Here is a 17,536-nt window from a genome sequence, read left to right on the forward strand (position 1 = left end):
GTGTAACAGCTTGTTGCTCATAGACAGTCTTTGTCCTTCCACATTTTGTGTCGTTTGTGATTGCAGTGTGTTAAAAATGGATGGGGCTTCCGTGGTCTCCTCCCACTCATCGCTGTCTTCTGTATCAGATTCAGAATAGTGTGAAAAGAGGAACTGAGCATCACTAGTTGGTTGTGATGCATCACTGTCCCCTGTACCAACTTGAATTTGTATGTGTGCAGATGAGGTGCTAGTTGGAGAGACTGTTTCTCTTTTTTCAACATCTTCACTTTTCACTGTTAGTAATGTTAACATTGTCCCATCAGCCTGGACATCCTCTTGTTTTTGGAATAGCTCCTCCTGTTCCTCTTTAGTCTGTGGATATTCTGGTTCCTTCTTGATCAGTATGTGGCCCCTCTCCTTCTGTTCAGGTGAAGACTCCTCTTTACACACAGGAACACCGTCTAGGAGGAGAAATAACATAGCACTCTCAACAAACATCTTTCTCAACAGGCATCAGCCTACATGTGCGTACATGTGTGTCCCCCGCATAGTTTGTAAAAAAAAAGCTGTGCTATTCACTTGTCTGGTTTCCCATAGCTACGTACCACATGACCAACTCGCTTCCTACTAGATACATGTGATAAACATCCTTCTCTTGTAGCGTACAAACAGGAGCAATCACATGTTTGATCACAGCAATCATTGCATTCACATCTGAAGTCAATGGTTCAGCTATGAAATCATCATCATCGCTCTCACCTTTGGTGTATCTTGTGCACGGCATACAAAGACTCTCTTCCTTTATAACCAGTTTCACATCCCTGGCGGGCGATGGATTTGAGGACACCTCCACAACACCTGGTGTTAACTCCACCTATAAAAAAAACAGAAGAAAAGAGAGGGAAAACAGTTGAATTAACTATGTAAACAAAACTATGCTTCTTTGTTTTTCATTGTTTCAAAATTAATCCATTAATAAATGAAATATTTAAATAAAGCCAGTCTCCTCTTGGATGTGGCAGATGTATCTTCTAAATTTCTGATTTAAGAAAAACATTAGAGTTATGGGCCACAAAAACTAAGCCACTTAACACACCCTAAATATTTCATTGACTGGTGTTCCCCAGCTACTTGACCCATTCCTTTTATTACCAGTCCTTGCGGAATTGTTTCCGTTGGGGTCCTTGAATTAATTTCATAGACATATATAGTAGCAACCAAACAGTTCAAAAATCACCATGAAAATACAGATAATACAGAAAAAATACCACTATGTAAAAAATATATATATATATATATATCAATGTACAGAAAAAGGGGGGGGGAAGCATGGAAAAATAAAAATTATATACAAAAAAAGCATGAGGAAATACAAAATATGTACAAAAAGAGGAGGGGGTCCGCGAGTATTTTACAAATCCATGGGACACCACCATTTTGCATGGCCGCATCCTACTTTATCCTACTTTATAAACAATAAAATCCACGTAGAAATCGTCTTAGAAAGACGTTAGAAATGTTATTAATACAGAGCCTGTATACAGAGCCTGATCGTGTTGTGATTGTTATACGCAAAAATGTTCCCTAAAGAATTAGGCATGCGCAAAATGGCGGCGTCCATGGATCAGGCCCTGATCCATGGACAAACAATAGCTCCACTCGCTGCTGAGGGAGAGGTTTCAGCGCGACAGAAATGCTATGAACGCCTTTCTTCTTGTCACATTGCTCTCCTCATTAAACACTTCATAGATTTTAGAAATATAATTACTTGTTTTCATAACATTAGCGTCAGTGCTAAGTTTGATAAACAGGTACACTGCATAGTTTTAACAGACTACCGGGAGTGTGTTTACCTGATCCTCCTCCTAGTTCACTGCTTGGCGCGTTCTACTAATGCTGTGAAAAAGCAGCATTGGAGATGAGAGGGGGGAGTTGTTTGTTTTTGACGGACAGTTTGAGGATCCAATGGAGTTGGGAGATTTCGTCAGTGGCGCTTTTTAATACTTTTCATTGGTTCAAATGTTTTGATTTTTTACACAGACGTAAAGGGTGTTCAATAGCGTTGATTTATGAAAAAAAAAAAAGAAGCTGAAAATGGAGTTAGCTGGTTCGTCCCGGACACTGACGATATATATAAACTTTAATTGAGCTGTGGTTATGAATGCATTACGAGGTGGGAGAAAAAAATGAATGAAAACTAGAAAAAGTGCTCCTCGGAGCAGAGGTCTCCGCCAGGTCAGGTTTGATTGATTGATTGAAATTTGTATTAGGCAAAAGAATGTAAAACAACACAGTTACATTTATAATGCTTTTGTCTAAAAGGTCCGGCCAAAAAAGTCCTTGCGGAATTGTTTCCGTTGGGGTCCTTGAATTAATTTCATAGACATATATAGTAGCAACCAAACAGTTCAAAAATCACCATGAAAATACAGATAATACAGAAAAAATACCACTATGTACAAAAAAATATATATCAATGTACAAAAAAAGGGGGGGGGGAGCATGGAAAAATAAAAATTATATACAAAAAAAGCATGAGGAAATACAAAATATGTACAAAAAAGAGGAGGGGGGGTCGTCTGTCTACAGGGAAACTGGTACTAGCTCCTCTTTCGGCCTCCAGAAAGATGAGTTTTTAGGGCTGTTTTGAACGAGCCCAGCGAACTGCATTTTTTGAGGGATGGGGTTAGACTATTCCATTCCTTGGTGGCTGTGCTATAGAAGGATAATTTGCCCATGTTTGTTTTATGGGTGGGTGGTACCAGATTGTTGTTTACGCTCCCTCTAGTTTCGTGACTGTGGGTGTCACTAACTTTTTCGAGGTATTTATACAGTTATGCGGGTATAGGGGGCATTTCGGGCAAATCTGCATTTACAATTTTGAAGACCAGACCCATTTTTAGTTGTTTAACCCTGTCTTCCACCCTGAGCCAGCCTAGGCTGGCAAAGTGAGTGGGAGAGAGGTGGGTCATGGGCCCCAGTCCGAGAAGTAGTCGGATCAGTTTGTTTTGGGAGGTTTGAAGCTTAGTCTTCAGTGACACTGAGGTGTTGGAGTACCAAGAGGAGCTAGCATAGTCAAAAAGGGGCTGAATCAGGCCCCCTGAGAGGGTCCTGAGGGTTGACAAAAGAGGAAACTCTGCCCATAAATCTGGTTCTCTGGTTTACTCCTTTGACCACCTTTGTTGCCATGCTTTCACCTGTCAGGTATTTGTCAAGAATACATCCCAAATAGGTAATCTCTTCTTTGCTAGTGATGATTGTGTCATCGACTTTGACCTTGAAGTCATTTACCTTCATTTTACTGAGGGAATGTTTGGTCCCAAATAGGATGGATTCAGTTTTCCCAAGGTATAGAGACAGTTTGTTATCGGTAAGCCAGGTACGGATTTTTGAGAGTTCAGAGCTGAGAGCTTCCTCAACTTGCAACTTGTCCTCACCCGAGATCAGGAGTGCCGAGTCATCAGCGAACAGGAACAGTTTGCAGTTACAGGCAGCATTCATGTCGTTAATGTATAGAAGGAACAGTAACGGCCCTAGAATGCTACCTTGAGGAACCCCGCAGCTCACCGGGAGGGATGAGGACATGGTTCCGTTGATGTCAACCACTTGTTCTCTACCCTCCAAGTAAGATCTCATCCAATTTAGTGATATGCAATCAAAACCAATCGCCCTCAGCTTATCAAGAAGAATTGCGTGGTTTACAGTGTCAAACGCCTTTTGGAGGTCCAGCATGACCATGCCACAGTATTTGCCCGAGTCTACCTCACGTTTGATGTAGTCGGTCAAATATAGTAGGCATGTGTCAGTGGAGTGGGATGTTCTGAAGCCCGATTGGAATTCAAACAACAGTTTACGCTCGCTGAGGTAGCTGTTGATTTGTTCTTGGATTGATCGCTCTATAACCTTTGAGATGGAACAAAGGATGGAAACAGGCCTATAGTTGCCAGGATCTAGTTTGCTTCCTTTTTTAAATAGGTACGTTATTGTGGCCTCCTGGTGGCGCTATAATAGGCCAATGTGAAAAGGGTGTCCGGTTCTTCTTAGGCCTTTCACGGCAATGGGACACTGCATTCATGATTTGAGGCATTTTGTTCCAAAAATGTGTGTTGCTAAATTAGACCTGCTGGTGGCACTTTAACAGGCCAATGTGAAAGGGGTGGCATTTCTTCCTCAGCCTAGTGGGAATGTGTGTGTACAATTTCACAGAAATTCCAAGCTGAGTGCATAATTTGAGGCATTTTGTTTAAAATGGAGCAATCCTGCAAACTTTGGAAGCCAACCTTAGCCAATGAGGATGGAATATGGGAAATCGGACAGATCCGTGTTCATCGCATGACTATAGAGATACTGTGTACCGATTTGCATGACGTTTGTATACAATCTGTAGGAGTAATATTTAAAAAAATGTTTGCACAAATCAGCCTCCTGGTGGCGCTATAGCAGGCCCATGTGAACAGTTTGGGGCAGAGGTTCTGAATTGGCATCCAGGGAGTGTGTGTGCACAGTTTCGCAGCGACCGGGCCAACGGTGCCAGAGATTAGCTGTCCACAGACGGACGGACGGACACACACACAGACGGACGTACAGGGGGTAAAACATACTCTCGCCATGCCTTTCGGCCTGGCGGAGACAATCATTATTTTTTGATTTTTTTTTCACGAGTTAAATCACGGGTCAAATTTGACCCGCTAACACCACAAGTGGATGCAGGTTTCTAACACAACATAGTAGTGATTATATAGCCGTATATATAACAGTATTTTGTGAATGGGAAATGCGTAGCCACCTGAAAGGCAAACAAGAAGCTATGTTCACGTCTGGATTTTTCCATTTATTCTGCTTCACGGCTCTACTGCTGCCATAGCATTTTGTCTTTACATGCGAGTAGTTCTGATGGTTCTATAGTGCGTAGCAAAAAATCCTGAAGGATTGGTAGCGGTGGCCATCTTGGGGGGTCATAAACAGCTTGACTTAACATTGACTCTTACCCCCTAATATGTTTGCAGCTACTATGCCAAGCCCGACCCCCCCCCCCCCCGTGGTGACGACACATTGCCAAGCACGTTGCAGATGTTATGAAAATAAAAACAAACCATCAGGCCAGTGAGCACCAACACAACTTTATTAGTCCATAATAAGATGTGAAAAACACATTAGTTACAATCCAACTAAAGGATGTTTTAAAAAAACATGTGTTACATAAACATAGCTGATCTACAAGCTCACAGGCAATGTTTTCGCTGTCCAAGCGGCGTTGGAAGAAACGCCTTGAGTGGCACATGAAGCCCTGACAGGCCTCAACAGTGACGTCGCCACAAGCCTCCTCCATGGCCTGGAGCAGTGGGACCCGGCTCTGTGGGTTCCGCTCTTATACGAGCGATTAGTACCTGAAGTGAAGGGTGTGCAAATTGTGCCGAATATTTGCTTTTTGTGTTAACTTTGTGAAAAACTGTAACCACAGTCTGCCATTTGAAAACATTGAAACACATATTTTTTTTTTAGAAGTGTGTTCTTATGTTAGTCTATTATAGCTAGATAACATCATTATCCATTGTCTTCATTATAGGAAATGTAATGAGTGAATTTTAACATTTTTACAATAGAAAACGACATATATTGAAAGATGAAACCCTAACCCTAACCCAACATAATATTTTAAAAAAGTGTTTACTTGGTTATGAATGCATTACAAGTCAGCTATGAGGTGGGTCCCCTGTATGAATCTCCATGTGCTGCTTCAGAACACAGTTGTGACTAAAGCAGTTGCCACAAACTTTACAGCTAAAGGGCTTTTCCCCTGTATGAACCCTCATGTGCTGCTTCAGATTACTCATTTGACTAAAGCTGTTTTTACAAACTGTACAGTTGAAAGGTTTTTCCCCTGTATGAATGGTCATGTGTTGCTTCAGAATAAAGTTGCGACTAAAGCTGCTGCCACAATCTGTACAGATAAAGGGTTTCTCACCTGTATGAACCCCCATGTGCTGCTTCAGACCATTTGCTTGACGAAAGCTGTTGCCACAAACAGTACAGCTAAATGGTTTTTCCCCTGTATGAATCCTCATATGCTTCTTCAGGCTCTGCATTTGACTAAAGCTGTTGCCACAAACTGTACAGCTATAGGGTTTCTCACATGTATGAACCCTCATGTGCTGCTTCAAACCACTTGCTCGACTAAAGCTTTTGTCACAATCTGTACAGCTAAAGGGCTTTTCTCCAGTATGAATCATCATGTGCTGCTTCAGAATACATTTGTGACTAAAGCTGTTACCACAAAGTGTACATATGAAGGGCTTTTCCCCTCTATGAGTCGTCATGGATGGAATTTGTTTTGATGATTTCACACTGTGTAACAGCTTGTTGCTCATAGACAGTCTTTGTCCTTCCACATTTTGTGTCGTTTGTGATTGCAGTGTGTTAAAAATGGATGGGGCTTCCGTGGTCTCCTCCCACTCATCGCTGTCTTCTGTATCAGATTCAGAATAGTGTGAAAAGAGGAACTGAGCATCACTAGTTGGTTGTGATGCATCACTGTCCCCTGTACCAACTTGAATTTGTATGTGTGCAGATGAGGTGCTAGTTGGAGAGACTGTTTCTCTTTTTTCAACATCTTCACTTTTCACTGTTAGTAATGTTAACATTGTCCCATCAGCCTGGACATCCTCTTGTTTTTGGAATAGCTCCTCCTGTTCCTCTTTAGTCTGTGGATATTCTGGTTCCTTCTTGATCAGTATGTGGCCCCTCTCCTTCTGTTCAGGTGAAGACTCCTCTTTACACACAGGAACACCGTCTAGGAGGAGAAATAACATAGCACTCTCAACAAACATCTTTCTCAACAGGCATCAGCCTACATGTGCGTACATGTGTGTCCCCCGCATAGTTTGTAAAAAAAAAGCTGTGCTATTCACTTGTCTGGTTTCCCATAGCTACGTACCACATGACCAACTCGCTTCCTACTAGATACATGTGATAAACATCCTTCTCTTGTAGCGTACAAACAGGAGCAATCACATGTTTGATCACAGCAATCATTGCATTCACATCTGAAGTCAATGGTTCAGCTATGAAATCATCATCATCGCTCTCACCTTTGGTGTATCTTGTGCACGGCATACAAAGACTCTCTTCCTTTATAACCAGTTTCACATCCCTGGCGGGCGATGGATTTGAGGACACCTCCACAACACCTGGTGTTAACTCCACCTATAAAAAAAACAGAAGAAAAGAGAGGGAAAACAGTTGAATTAACTATGTAAACAAAACTATGCTTCTTTGTTTTTCATTGTTTCAAAATTAATCCATTAATAAATGAAATATTTAAATAAAGCCAGTCTCCTCTTGGATGTGGCAGATGTATCTTCTAAATTTCTGATTTAAGAAAAACATTAGAGTTATGGGCCACAAAAACTAAGCCACTTAACACACCCTAAATATTTCATTGACTGGTGTTCCCCAGCTACTTGACCCATTCCTTTTATTACCAATACATCAAATCTCTTCAACACAAATGAAACAAACAGACCCACAAGCTCTCAACACACTGACTGCTATTTCCGATGCTAGGGTTCAATACGTTGTAATAAAGCCTCAACCAATAGAAATTACCTCTTTGCTTTTTGGAACAGCAGTGTGTTCCACAGGGTTAGAAATATCCAATGGAACTATTTCCTCCTTCACATCCAACAGTCCACTGTTAAACCTTACACGTGATAGAGGGATGGAACACGCCTTCAACACATGCACCTGTGAAATTAAATGCAGAAAAAAACGATTGATGACAACTTATCTCATCAAAAGCACAACATACACAAAATATAATGGATAACATATTGTAATAATTATGCAAAAACACATACATAAGTAACAAACCTGGTGCTCAACCTTCCTCCTTTTGGGTTCTCTAAAGGACTGCTCAACTTCTTCAGGTTGGTTCATCTGTAATGATGAATGGCTCGGTATTAAACACTTACATAGAGGTTGCACAGCTCATATCTACAGTTCAAAAGTGTACTATATTATTTTATAATGCATAAAATGAACGTTTCGACAGTTGTCTTCTTCAAGGTTAGTATTAAGTATTAAACAATATGCTATTTTACCATTACTACGGTACATTCTAAAACACACAATTACAGTGTGCAACCTATTACCTTTTTGTTCAAGTCTTCCTAGATAGTTGGAAATGGGATGAAAGGTCTGGTTCCCTGTCTTGTCTCTGAATTTGCTCAAAGCACAAACAACATAGACTAAAACAACACTATGGTACTTATACCTGAGGCGCGTCTTTCACACATTGAATTCAACCAATCAGGCCAGAGTAAAGGAAGTGGGGGGAGCTAAGATGGTTCAAATGGCCCTGGAGTTAGTTACATGCACATTAATTAGCATCTCAACTATCTGAAAACATTCTTAACTATATAACTATATAATATTTTAGCATCTTTGAATTTATATTATATATACATTATATATATATATATATATATATATATATATATATATATATATATACATATATACACAGTCTGGTGATTTAATCATTTGATTTAATAAAACACGTATTATGCTTCGCTGGGCTTGACACTATTGTTAATATAATGTTTTATGTCTAAAAACTATAATCACAGGCCTACTCAGTGTAACATTTAATTCCTTAAAACCAATGCATTCAATTATTGACTTTTAACTTTTACTGTTGTAAAACCAAATTTTTTTTGGTAACAAATGTGAAGCCCTATATGTTGATAGTAATCATTGCTATAATGCTTGTTCAGTAACAGGGGTCTCCCCAACTCTTTAATAAAAGGAACATATAGCTTCAGGTGGGTGAGCAATTTCAACAAATCATGGGAGAGAACCCATTTATCAGCATCAATGTTAAAGTGTTCCAGTGACTGTTTCATCACTTCCAATTGTGCTTGTTTATCCTGCATGAGTTCTGTCTCCTGGATAAAATTGGTATCCTGGCCTGAAAATGTATTTTATTTTTTTTACTAAAGAGCTGGGGAAACACAGATCCCAGTTAATGGATAAACACGCTATGACAGTTGATTACTATCGGGATATAGAGCTATGTAACACAAAACATATCACTACAACGCTTTAAATCCATCAGTGCCAGTTTACACATTGCATTGCAGGGTTTGAAACGCTGTCTGTACCTAATCAGTTAGAAGACACAGGTTGTGAATGTTGTGGAATGTTTTGGTGGATGCTTGTCCCATTGTTAATGGACAGGTGAGAATGGGTTAGGGCGTGTATGTAACCCTATTGCTGAATGTGGTTCAAACGATTTGCATGTATTCCTTTTAGTATTATAAGTACTGAGCATACAGCACTGTGTGGATGGAGTCAAGCATGTATAGAGTTAGGATTAATCTGCATTCTTTTTTTCATTTTTTATTTGACTATTGTTTAACAACATCTGATAGGTGACAAATAACGTAGCTGTGTTTCACCCCTCTTCTGCCTTTGCATAGTTAAACATGCATAGGCACTGAATAGATTGCACACAGCATTGTATACACATATTGTTATTATCTCATTATGGTCAAATGGTAATTGTACAAGTCACCTTCCTAAAATAATAATTATTATTAAAGTATTGTTCTGTTTTCTGACATAACTCTTTACATAACCCTAGCAACTACAAAATAGACAGCCAGACATGTATTCAGACACACAATGATATTATTTAGTCAGCACTAGATAGGCTACTAACTTCACCTGTACACAATAACAGCTGCCCTTGCTATTGTGTTAGGACATAAAGGGTCATCAGAAACGTGGGACGTGTCCAAATGCAATTATTACCTCGCCAACCTGCTAAACTGGGTCATTCACACATCCCAGAATGAATTGAATGACCAAATGTATGGGAGAACCGGGATGACTGGAAGCGAGTTCTGTTGAGTGTCCCAGCACTCAGCTCTTGAATGACCTACCAAACATGAATGTTTGGTGTTTCTGTATCATTACCATTCAGGGTGCATTCCATACTTTCTGATGGTGGACCGTTAGGCCCGGTTGTATCCCACTCATACAATAAAATCTGTACACAAAACAGTAAACTATATATTCCCGATACAGCTGCACTGCAGAACAAAATAAACTAACACACATTCACAGTATCCATTGTATCCTTGTGTCCTCATTTTTCTTCAGATTAGAACTTTGACTAAAGCAGTTGCCACAAACTTAACAGCTAAAGGGCTGTTCCCCTGTATGAACCTTCATATGCTGCTTCAGATTACCTATTTGACTGAAGCTGCTGCCACAAGCGGTACTTGAGGGGGTTCCACACGGTTCCCAGCCAAATGAGTTAATATAGCAGTTATCAGTAAAAAAAAATACTAGAAAAAGTGCTCCTCGGAGCACAGGTCTCCGCCAGGTCAGGTACGTGGCGCTATAATAGGCCAATGTGAAAAGGGTGCCATTTATTCTTAGGTCTTTCACTGCAATCAGACACTGCATTCATGATTTGAGGCATTTTGTTCCAAAAATGTGTTTTGCTAAATTAGACCTGCTGGTGGCGCTATAACAGACCAATGTGAAAAGGGTGGCATTTCTTCCTCGGCCTAGTGGGAATGTGCGTGTGAAAATTCACGGAAATCGCAAGCTGCGTGCATAGTTTGAGGCTTTTTGTTCAAAACGGACCAATCCTGCAAACTTTGGAAGCCAACCATAGGCAATGAGGATGGAATATGGGAAATCGGACAGATTTGTGTTGATCACATGACTATAGAGATACTGTGTACCAATTTGCATGACGTTTGGATAAAATCTGTAGGAGTAATGTAAAAAAAAAAGGGTTTCGCACAAATCGGCCTCCTGGTGGCGCTATAACAGGCCCATGTGAAAAAATTGTAGCAGAGGTTCTGAATTGGCATCCAGGGAGTGTGTGTGCACAGTTTCGGAGCGACCGGGCCAACGGTGCCAGAAATTAGCTGCTAACACACAGACAGGACGGACGGACGGACAGGGGCGAAAACATTCTCTCTCGCCATGCCTTTCGGCCTGGCGGAGACAATAAAGAGGACATTATGACAACATAAATCTTGTATGGGTCCCTGGCACAAAACATGTGCAGGTCCACGGCCAAATACATATACATTTTGGGGTCTGTGACACAAAAGTTTAAGAAACAACAGTTATAGAGTGTTTGTTTATCCAATCAGGATGAGAATCGAGCAACTTAAAAACTGTCTGTGGCTTAAATAAAAGCCTGAGCACAGGTCAACCACTTAAACTATCTTGATATTAGTACTCTGTCCTTGGACCGATTTTTCCCCCAGCTACACCGAATGTCCTCACCATAAACAGCCAATCTACAGGCTCAGAGGTGCATCGTGAGCTTGTAGATCAGCACTTTCTCGTATTGCTAATATACCCCCCCCACACTATGGATGCTGTGGTTAAAATTATCCCGGAATTGTTTTTAAAGTGAAATAACCCTTTAATAATCAAATGATCATGTCTTATTTTAGCACTTTTAAAACTTACACCACCTTATAGTCCTGGCATCACTTTTTGGGGTAAATGTTCCAGTAGTGATAATATAGCCCAACAGCATTGTGTGAATGGGAAATACGTATTCTCCTGCAACAACACCTAAAAGGCAAACAGGCTATGTTCACGTCTGGATGTTGCCTTTTATTCTGCTTCACGACTCTACTGCTGCTGCAGCATTTTGTCTTTACATGCCAGTAGTTCTGATGGTTCTAATCTATACATATGTTATGAAAACAAAAAATCAGGCCAATGAGCACCAACACAACTTTATTAGTCCATAATAAGATGTGAAAAACATGTTCAGTGTAGTTACAATCCAACTAAAGAAAATAAATGTTAACATAATAAAAAAAACATGTGTTACATAAACACAATATGGTTTCAAAAATAGCAGAACATTATAATGCATATACCCAGTGTTTAAATAAGCCACCTACAAAAATAGTGACTTCAATAGAGAAAATCTTCATTGGGTATCGTTTTCATTTGAACCTAAATAACACCTGGGGGGGTTGTGGTCAGTGACTGTAGCTATGAACTTTTGAGAATGCTTCCTTTTTAATTACATATTTATAACCTGTCAGGCTGTCCTGTAAACGCTGCTTGTACACTTGTACAATAGCCTGCACTATGCAGAAAACAAACACAAGGTCACATTATAATCAATAGCCTGCACTATGCAGAATAACAAGTCACTGTATAAACAAAGTATCCCACCCAAAGAGCACAATAAAATATGTACACAAACCAGTAAACTATATTTCCCGATATAGCTAAACTGCAGAACAAAACAAACTATCACAGTATCCATGTGTGAGTCCTTTTGTTTCTTCAGATTGGAAATTTCACTAAGGCAGTTGCCACAAACCTAACAGCTAAAGCGCTTTTCCCCTGTATGAACCCTCATATGCTGCGTCAGATTACCCCTTCGTCTAAAGCTGTTGCCACAAACTGTACAGCTGAAAGGTGTTTCCCCTGAATGAATCTCCATGTGCTGCTTCAGAACAAAGTTGCGACTAAAGCTGTTGCCACAAACTGTACAGCTGAATGTTTTTTTCCCTGTATGAATGGTCATGTGTTGCTTCAGACTACCTATTTGACTGAAGCTGCTGCCACAAACTGTACAGATATAGGGTTTCTCACCTGTATGAACCCTCATGTGCTGCTTCAGACTACTTGCTTGACGAAAGCTCTTGCCACAAACAGTACAGCTAAAGGGCTTTTCCCCTGTATGAATCCTCATGTGCTGCTTCAGACTACCTATTTGACTGAAGCTGTTGCCACAAACTGTACAGCTAAATGGTTTTTCCCCTGTATGAATCCTCATATGCTTCTTCAGACTCTCAATTTGACTAAAGCTGTTGCCACAAACTGTACAGCTATAGGGTTTCTCACATGTATGAACCCTCATGTGCTGCTTCAAACCACTTGCTCGACTAAAGCTTTTGTCACAATCTGTACAGCTAAATGGCTTTTCCCCAGTATGAATCATCATGTGCTGCTTCAGAATACGTTTGTGACTAAAGCTGTGGCCACAAAGTGTACATATGAAGGGCTTTTCCCCTCTATGAGTCGTCATGGATGGAATTTGTTTTGATGATTTCACACAGTGGAACAGCGTTTTGCTCATAGACGGTCTTTGTCCTGCCACATTTTGTGTCGTTTGTGATTGCAGTGTGTTTAAAACGGATGGGGCTTCCGTGGTCTCCTCCCACTCATCGCTGTCTTCAGTATCAGATTCAGAACAGTGTGAAGAGAGGAGCTGAGCATCACTAGTTGGTTGTGATGCATCACTGTCCTCTGCACAAGCTTGTATTTGTTTGTGTGCAGATGAGGTGCTGGTTGGAGGGTCTGTTTCTCTCTTTTCAACATCCTCACTTTTCACTGTTAGTAATGTTAACATTGTCCCATCAGCCTGGACATCCTCTTGTGTTTGGAATAGCTCCTCCTGCTCCTCTTTAATCTGTGGATATTCTGTTTCTTTCTTGATCAGTATGTGGCCCCTCTCCTTCTGTTCAGGTGAAGACTCCTCTTTACACACAGGGACACAGTCTAGGTGGAGGAAAATAACATAATATATAGGTCATGGTACTGCATAACCAGACGGGCAAGGATCTTTTTCAACAGGCATCAGCATAGCAGTCTATGTATAAATGCACACAATAGCTGTGTGTATATCTGTATGTGTGCATAACTGTGAGTCCCCGGCATAGTTTATAAAACCACTGTGATGTTCACCTGTCTGGCTTCCCATAGCTATTTACATGACCAACTTGCAAACATGAGCAATCACACGTTTGATCACAGCAATTATTGCATTCACACCTGAAGTCAATGGTTCAGCTCTGAAATCAGTCCCAGCAACTACTGCCATTTTTTTCTTTTTACATGCAAGCATGCATCATCGCTCTCACCTTTGGTGTATCTTGTGCACGGCATACAGAGGCTCTCTTCCTTTATAACCAGTTTCACATCCCTGGCGGGCGATGGATTTGAGGACACCTCAACAACACCTGGTGTTAACTCCAACTAAAAAAAACAAATAAACCGAAAAAAGAGGGTACAGTTGAATTAACTACGTAAACAAACCAATGTTTCTTTATTTTTCATTGTTTCACAATTATTCCATTAATAAATGAAATATTTAATTAAGGCCAGTATCCTCTTGGTTGCAGCAGATTTATCTTCTAAATGTGGTTTCTGATTTAAGAAAAACAGCATTAGAGTTATGGGCCACAAAAACTACGCCACTTAAACACATCCAACTTCACCCATTCCTTTTATTACCAATAAATTAAATCTCTTCACCACAAATAAAATAAACTGACCTACAAGCTCTCAACACACTGACAATGCGTTGAAAATGCATCGGCACTGCGTTAACATTTAACTTGTGAGCTTTTTATCTGCTATGTCTGATGTTAGGGTTCAATATGCTGTAATAAAGCCTCAACCAACGGATATAATTTGCATGCAAATTACCTCTTTGCTTTTTGGAACAGCAGTGTGTTCCACAGGGTTACAAAGATCCAATGGAACTATTTCCTCCTTCACATCCAACAGTCCACTGTTAAACCTTACACGTATTAGAGGGATGGAACACGCCTTCAACACTACATGCACCTGTGAAATTAAATGCAGAAAAAAAACGATTGATGACATCTTATCAAAAACACAACATACTCACAACAAAATAGATGACAGATTATAATAGTTATGCAATAACACATACATAAGTAACACACCTGGTGCTCAACCTTCCTCCTTTTGGGTTCTCTACACGACTGCTCAACTTCCCCAGGTTGGTTCATCTATAATGGTAAATGGCTCGGTATTAAACACTTTTAAAAGGATAAATAGAGGTTGCACGGCTCATATCTACAGTGCAAAAGTGAACTGTTATTTTATAATACATAAAACAAATGTTTAGACAGTTGTCTTCTTCAAGGTTAGTATTAAGTATTAAACAATATACTATTTAACCATTACTACAGTACATTCTAAAACACACAATTACAGTGTGCAACCTATTACCTTTTGTTCAAGTCTTCCTCCATGTAAAATCCTTCCAAATGGGATGAAAGGTCTGGTTCTCTGTCTTCTCTCTGAATTTGCTGAAAGCACAAACAACATAGACTACAACAATGTTATGGTACTTATACCTGAGGAGCGTCTTTCACACATTGAATTCAACCAATCAGGGCAGAGTAAAGGAAGTGGGGGGAGCTAAGATGCTTCCAATGGCCCTGGAGTTACATTCACATTAGCATAGCACATCAACTATCTGAAAACATTCTTAACTATATAACTATATCATATTTTAGCATCTTTGAATTTCAGAAATATATAAATACATACATACATACATACATGCATACATACATACATACATACATACATACATACATACATACATACATACATACATACATACATACATACATACATACATACATACAGCCTACCATATCAAACCCCTCAGTACACACAGTGAATGGATCAGTCCTGCTGAAAGAGACAAGTAATCAGTAACAGAAAGTTGTCAAACTACATTTTGGCATTTCTGTAAACACATAAATTACAATTTACAGCCGAGTGGGATGTCATGTCAGCTGTTGTCCAGGCATATACAAATCCCTGTACATGGTGATCCCTGTTTTCATCAATATGACAAATCAGTCCCAGCAACTACAGCCGATTGCACTTTTTGGGCGGTGAAACCGCCCCTATAAGTGAAGTTTGGAAATTTGTACAATTATCTTGGGCAGTGAAACCGCCCCTATAAGTGAGGTTTGGAAATGTGTACAATTATCCTGCGCTGTGATTGGCCAATCACAATCTATTCAGGACTGTGATTGGCCAGTGTCACATGACACATGTGCATAGCCCTATATAAGAAACCATAACTTTAAAAAAGTTATGGTTTCGTCCATCATAAAGAGTGTTTCAATAAATGTATTTATCTTTTGTACATGATTGGTTGACTCCATTCAGTATTGTGATTAGCTAGCAAGACACCGCCCACTTCACACAGGGTGTGATTTTTTCTAAACAAATGCATTTTAGAATTAATATATGTATATATTCGTAGCATATTTTCAACCAATAACTGGTTGGAATACAAAATAAATGCATTAAACTCCTTCAGTTTCACCAGTATATCAACATACAAAAAATATCAAACACCTCTTATCTAACTCATTAACTCACACTGTGTTTAACAGTGTCAGTAGAATACATCTTGTAAATTACCCTTTATGATAAAAAAATACATTGGAATGCACCTTTTAAAATGCATTTGCACCATAAGGAGTAAGTGGTAACATTTTCCATTAGAAAGTGCATCTTATAAGATAAAGTAGGATTAAATCCCTTTTTGTTCGGTTTAGTACAATAACAATCACATCCCAGATAGCAAAATATGGTTATTCAACGTTGAATTATAGTCGTTAGGGTTGATTTTTGGTTACGATTGAAGACTGATGGTTTTTCAACATTGAATCACTGTTGTATTGCAGTGCAAAATTCAATGATTGAAATGCCAACATTGAATCAGCGTTGAATCTATGGTGCAAATTCAATGATTGAAATGCCAACATTGAATCAGCATTGAATCTATGCTGTTTGCCTTTTTCTTTTCTTTTTTCTTGATGGGGGGAGGGGGGGAGGCACACCCCTCCTCACACCCCCCCTCCCCCCATTTAATGATTGAAATGACAACATTGATTCAACGTTTTATCCATGCAGTTTGCCGTTTTCTTTTCTTTTTTTCTTGTTGGGGGGAGGGGGGCAACCCCCTCCTCCCCCTCCCCCCTCCTCCCATTTAATTATTGAAATACCAACATTGATTCAATGTTGAATCTATGACATTTGCCTTATTCTTTTTTTGACGGGTGAGGGAGGGGGGATGCCTTCGCCTCCCCTCCCCTCCTCCCCCTACCTTCGCTAACCCTAACCTTAGCTGCCCTTGGGTTAGGGTTAGCCTTCTGGAGCCCATGGAGTGAATCCGAAATCAGATTCTCGATCAGTGCGTGTCCGATTCGCCCAATATAAGTTTCCTTCCACACAGACCTACGGTTTACAACCTAGGCTCTTAATTGCCTAGTGCAGCGATTCTCAAACTATGGGTCGCAACCCAAAGTGGAAGGAAAAAAAGACGATGTCCTTCACTCGGATTTTACACCAGGCAGTCGTTTGTGTATTTGTCCTGTCTCGCGCATCAACTGAGGCCGATAGGCTGTGCTTCAATACACATCATGCATGTATAATTTGGGGGGGCTGCGTCCACGACCAACGTGAAACCTCTCTCTCTCTCTCTCTCTCACACACCCCGACACCACACACACACACCCCGACACGACACTGACACTGCACACAATGCACACAGCGTAGCAACAACACAGGAGGACACAGATGATTTAGCTGAGCTCTTCAAAACGATTTACTTAGTCCGTAAGCGAGAGGGTACAAAATACAAGAACCGCGGATCCATGTGGTTTCATCTGTAGCCCTCGCACAGAGTTTAACTTAGACTGCGTCGTAA

This window comes from Gymnoscopelus braueri (genome assembly GCF_963280865.1).
Source record: "Gymnoscopelus braueri genome assembly, contig: SCAFFOLD_64, whole genome shotgun sequence".
Classification (NCBI taxonomy): domain Eukaryota; kingdom Metazoa; phylum Chordata; class Actinopteri; order Myctophiformes; family Myctophidae; genus Gymnoscopelus; species Gymnoscopelus braueri.